Raw genomic sequence first — 5,000 nt, 5'->3', positions numbered from 1 at the left:
GATTCGGCGATGGGCTTTTCCCTGTTCGCTCGCCGCTACTGGGGGAATCACGGTTGTTTTCTTTTCCTCCGCTTATTAATATGCTTAAATCCGGCGGGTAGTCCCGCCTGATCTGAGGTCGGAACAAGTGTGTGGTACGTGTGGTGGTGGTAACTGGTGCGCGGGTCCGCGCTCCGTCCGCGCGGCGACGGTCCGCGTCCGCTTCTCGGTTGCCGGAGAGGTGGCGTCTCGAGGACGACTCTCAGCCGACCCGGCCGCGCTCTCGCGCGGCGGGCGGACGGGGACGTGCCGTTCGACGGCGCGAGAACCCGTGACTGTTTGCCGTCACAACTTGGGCGGACGACCGGGGGCAGCCGCGAGCGGTAGCCCGCGTTTTCCCCGGTCGAGCCGCCAAACTCGCGCGGGCGCGGCGTGCGGCCGACGGGCGCGCGGGCGCCGGTCCCCGTGAGGACCGGACGCGGCGCGCGCGCTCCGCCGGACGCCTGCCGTGCCGGCGCATCGGTCTGGCCGAGTATCCGGTATACGACCCTCAGACAGGCGTGGCCCGGGACCCGCGGGTCACCGAGGCCGCAATGTGCGTTCGACTGGTCGATGTTCGTATAACCTGCGGATTACACGACGACGCGCAGATAGCTGCGGTCTTCATCGATCCACGAGCCAAGTGATCCGCCGTTCGGGGTCGGGTGTTTGTTTTTTTTTTTTCGTTTACACAATCGTCTTCCGACGACGGTAACCATCTTTCGGTCGACTCTCGGTCGGGGGTCGCGGCGCGCGGGCGGTCGGCGGACGACAACCGTGCGCGGTTGTCGCGCGCGAGCGCACGCGGCCACGGGGTCGGATTAGGCGCGCGCGAGACCGGCAAGCGAGTCGCCGGCGCCGCGGGCCCGTCTCTAATGATCCTTCCGCAGGTTCACCTACGGAAACCTTGTTACGACTTTTACTTCCTCTAAACGGCCGAGTTCGGTCATCTTCCCGGTCGCGCGACGACCCAGCCCCCGAGGGGGCCGAATAACGCGCGTCCAGTCCGAAGACCTCACTGCGGTCGTTCAATCGGTAGTAGCGACGGGCGGTGTGTACAAAGGGCAGGGACGTAATCAACGCGAGCTGATGACTCGCGCTTACTGGGAATTCCTCGTTCACGTGGAAAAATTGCAAGCCACGATCCCTAAGCACGAAGGAGGTTCAGCGGGTTACCCGGAAGCCTGTCGGCCCAGGAATGTTAACACACGCTGATTCCTTCAGTGTAGCGCGCGTGCGGCCCAGAACATCTAAGGGCATCACAGACCTGTTATCGCTCAGTCTCGTGCGGCTATTTTCGTCCGCCGCCTGTCCCTCTAAGAAGAGTTTAAGCTCCTGGGAGCCGGCGGTAGCCCTAGTAACGTATCGTGATCCGCCGGCGACGGCCGCGAACGCGGCGCGCTTCACCGCGGAGCCCAGCGCACGACTGACGCACGGCGACCGGAGGTTGCCCCCCGACCCCCGCACGCCCGCCGCACGCCGGGACGCGGATGGCGCGGCCGCGCCCGACGACCGCCGTGGACGACGGGCGAACGCGTTCGGGGATACCGGGCCGAGCCGACGGGAACGCGAACGCAGACGGCCGAAACCGCCGGCGCCGCGCCCACGCCGACCCGGGTTTACCCGCCTAGTTAGCAGGACAGAGTCTCGTTCGTTATCGGAATTAACCAGACAGATCGCTCCACCAACTAAGAACGGCCATGCACCACCACCCACCGAATCAAGAAAGAGCTCTCAATCTGTCAATCTTTCCGGTGTCCGGGCCTGGTGAGGTTTCCCGTGTTGAGTCAAATTAAGCCGCAGGCTCCACTCCTGGTGGTGCCCTTCCGTCAATTCCTTTAAGTTTCAACTTTGCAATCATACTTCCCCCGGAACCGAAAAGCTTCGGTTTCCCGGAAGCTGCCCGCCGGGTCGTTAATGAAACGCCGGCGGATCGCTAGCTGGCATCGTTTACAGTTAGAACTAGGGCGGTATCTGATCGCCTTCGAACCTCTAACTTTCGTTCTTGATCATACGAGAACGTACTTGGCAAATGCTTTCGCGTCAGTTCGTCTCGAGACGATCCAAGAATTTCACCTCTAACGTCTCGGTACGAATGCCCCCGCCCGTCTCTGTTGATCATTACCTCCGGTCCCGAAAACCGGCCCGGCGGGACGCGCGGGCGACTGGCGCCCGCGGCCCGGCGGCCCGCGCACGGAAACGCCCCGGAAGGCGGTTTCGCGCGCCCGCGAAGGGCGGAGATGCGCGGGACCGAGGTCTTGTTCCATTATTCCATGCGACCAGTATTCAGGGCCTTTTGACGAGACGGCCGTGAAGCCGCCCCGCCAGATTTGAGCCTGCTTTGAGCACTCTAATTTGTTCAAAGTAAACGTGTCGGCCCGCCGACGGCACTCGGTGAAGAGCACCGCGCAGCAAGATTGGAGTAGGCGGCCGCCGTCGTCGAACCCCGACGGCCGCGCGACGCGTGGCCGCGCGGCGCGCCGGGAGCACGAGACACGTGTCCGCCTGCCGACAATACGTCCGGCCGACGTGCCGGTAACTAACACCCCGAGACGGCTGACGAGCGCGACGGCGACCGCGCCGACGGGACACGTGGTCCCGCGGCACGGCCGGCCGCGACACGCCGGACCGCCAGGGTGGTCCGGCACCGCCCAGACACAGATCCGACTACGAGCTTTTTAACCGCAACAACTTTAATATACGCTATTGGAGCTGGAATTACCGCGGCTGCTGGCACCAGACTTGCCCTCCAATTGATCCTCGTTTAAAGGTTTTAAAGTGTTCTCATTCCGATTACGGGGCCTCGGATGAGTCCCGTATCGTTATTTTTCGTCACTACCTCCCCGTTCCGGGAGTGGGTAATTTGCGCGCCTGCTGCCTTCCTTGGATGTGGTAGCCGTTTCTCAGGCTCCCTCTCCGGAATCGAACCCTGATTCCCCGTTACCCGTTACCACCACGGTAGGCATGGAACCTACCGTCGACAGTTGATAAGGCAGACATTTGAAAGATGCGTCGCCGGTACGGAGACCGTGCGATCAGCTCGAAGTTATTCAGAGTCACCAGGTCTTTGCGCGGGCCGCGATCGGGACGCGCACGAAGCGCGCCGCGACGGGCCGGTTTTGATCTAATAAAAGCGTTCCTCCCGCGCGCGACGCCCGAGAGCGCCGCGACGGTCGGAACTCTGTCGGCATGTATTAGCTCTAGAATTACCACAGTTATCCAAGTAACTTGGGTACGATCTAAGGAACCACAACTGATTTAATGAGCCTTTCGCGGTTTCACCTTAATGCGGCTTGCACTGAGACATGCATGGCTTAATCTTTGAGACAAGCATATGACTACTGGCAGGATCAACCAGGGATCTCGGGTTTACTGCTACCGCGCCCCGCGACCGCCACGCGCGTGGCGGCCTGGGACGCGTGCGTCCGAGCGCCGGTCCGACGCCCCGCGGAAGGGGGCGGCGAGCCGACGCCGAGGGCGATCGCGTGGCCGGGACCGCTGTGGGTCACGGCCGCGCGACCGACCGCGGTTCAACAACAACAAAATGTGTGTGTGGTGTGGTCGGCACACGGAGTGCGACACGTTGACGAGACGGACCGGGTGACGGTCGACCGCCGGGTTCGGGTGACGGTGTGTGCACGGGTCCCCGGCGAGCGTACCGAGACCGGCTCTCGCCCGATTCGTAACGGCCCCCAGCCGAGATCGAGGGGGAAGCCGGGACGCGACGCGAAGTCCGCCGTCCCGTGGCTTCGCCCCGGCGACCGCCGGGCGCGGCGACGATGGCCGGCCGCGGCGGGAATGTTCTGGCGTCGAGTGTTCGTGACACGCGGAACGGTAACGGGAGTCGTCATCGGTGTGGATTGGCGCGCGCCGCGCAAACACCGGCTGGTGGACGCGCGGCGCCGGTTGAGTTTCGCCACTCGGATTGCGAGATGGGTCGGCGGCCGAAACGCGGACGCGTGTCACCTTCCGCCGGCTCTCACCGGACCGGCCACTCAACCGACGGTGTCCCGCGTACGTGGACGACCGTCAGTTGGCGGCGACCGGTGGGCGCCGCGAGGTGTACGCGCCGTCTTCGGCGTCGCCCGTGGCTTTGCTGTTGTGGTGTTCGTGATCGGCGGCCGGCCGTCGACTGCAACGCCGACGACCGAACCGCTCACAAATTTACAAAATCCCGGGTTTTTCCACCTTAATGGCGTAGCGTCGTTCGTGTAACAGTGGACGCGCGCCCGTGGACTACCGCAATCCGCGCCCGTATCGGATCCCCCCGCCCGAACACTAATACCCCCGCCACAATCGCATTTCGCCTAACGTTGTTACAAGTCGTCGACCACCGTACGCACGCCGCTTGGCGGCACGGCACGAAAAAAAGTGGCGGGACGCAAATCTAGCCGGCCGACCACCTACGACACCGACCACCGGGCGCGCGGATTGGGACAGTGATAATACATTTCGTCTAACCGACCACCCGTAATGGCGTAGCGTCGCTCGTGCAACAGTGGACGCGCGCCCGTCAACTACCGCAATCGGCGCGCGTATCGGTTCCCCCCACCCGAACACTAATACCCCCGCCGCAATCGCACAATCGAAAAATATTTAAAAATCGCATCACGTCCGTCGGACCTACTATTCCTGATAGTATTCGGTGCGCCCGACGAGATCACCTCTTTGGTTCGTCCACCGAACACCGACCGATAACGAGTTATTGGGTTTGGAAAAAATCGCGATCCAAAAACTCCGGTTTCGAAACCCCGTGCAACGTCGACGTCCGGGCAGCCCGCATGCGACCTACCCCGGCTCGACGGACCACCGTGGACGGTCGACTGGAAAATAAAACGTGTTCATCGTAAACGACGTTAGGACGCGCGTAACAGTGCTACGTAATTTTTTTTCACCCGACCACCCGACATGAACAAATCTTCTCCCGTCCCACCGACCGCGGTCTACCCGGGCCACCCGAGCGCATTTCGTCTAACCGACCA

At 62.7% G+C, this 5,000-nt stretch overlaps 3 non-coding genes across 3 annotated transcripts in view; all 3 read right to left on the bottom strand.

Moving 5' to 3' along the window:
- Positions 1–121, bottom strand: part of LOC149053936 (large subunit ribosomal RNA) — a 4,202-nt gene extending 4,081 nt beyond the window's left edge. The window contains exon 1 of the ribosomal RNA XR_016192435.1: positions 1–121. This exon is cut by the window's left edge and continues 4,081 nt beyond it. This is a non-coding gene — a ribosomal RNA (large subunit ribosomal RNA).
- Positions 122–523: 402 nt separating this feature from the next.
- Positions 524–681, bottom strand: LOC149053935 (5.8S ribosomal RNA). The gene has a single exon (XR_016192434.1). It is a non-coding gene; the product is annotated as a 5.8S ribosomal RNA (ribosomal RNA).
- Positions 682–891: 210 nt separating this feature from the next.
- On the bottom strand, positions 892–3,379 carry LOC149053934 (small subunit ribosomal RNA). Its single transcript, XR_016192426.1, has one exon. It is a non-coding gene; the product is annotated as a small subunit ribosomal RNA (ribosomal RNA).
- Between the last annotated feature and the right edge of the window lie 1,621 nt (positions 3,380–5,000).

This window comes from Diuraphis noxia, unplaced genomic scaffold (assembly GCF_037042655.1).
Source record: "Diuraphis noxia isolate RWA-SAM2 unplaced genomic scaffold, SU_Dnox_SAM2 contig0020, whole genome shotgun sequence".
Taxonomy (NCBI): domain Eukaryota; kingdom Metazoa; phylum Arthropoda; class Insecta; order Hemiptera; family Aphididae; genus Diuraphis; species Diuraphis noxia.
Note: the sequence above shows the minus strand (reverse complement) of the source record. Positions and strands in the feature narration are given on the sequence as shown.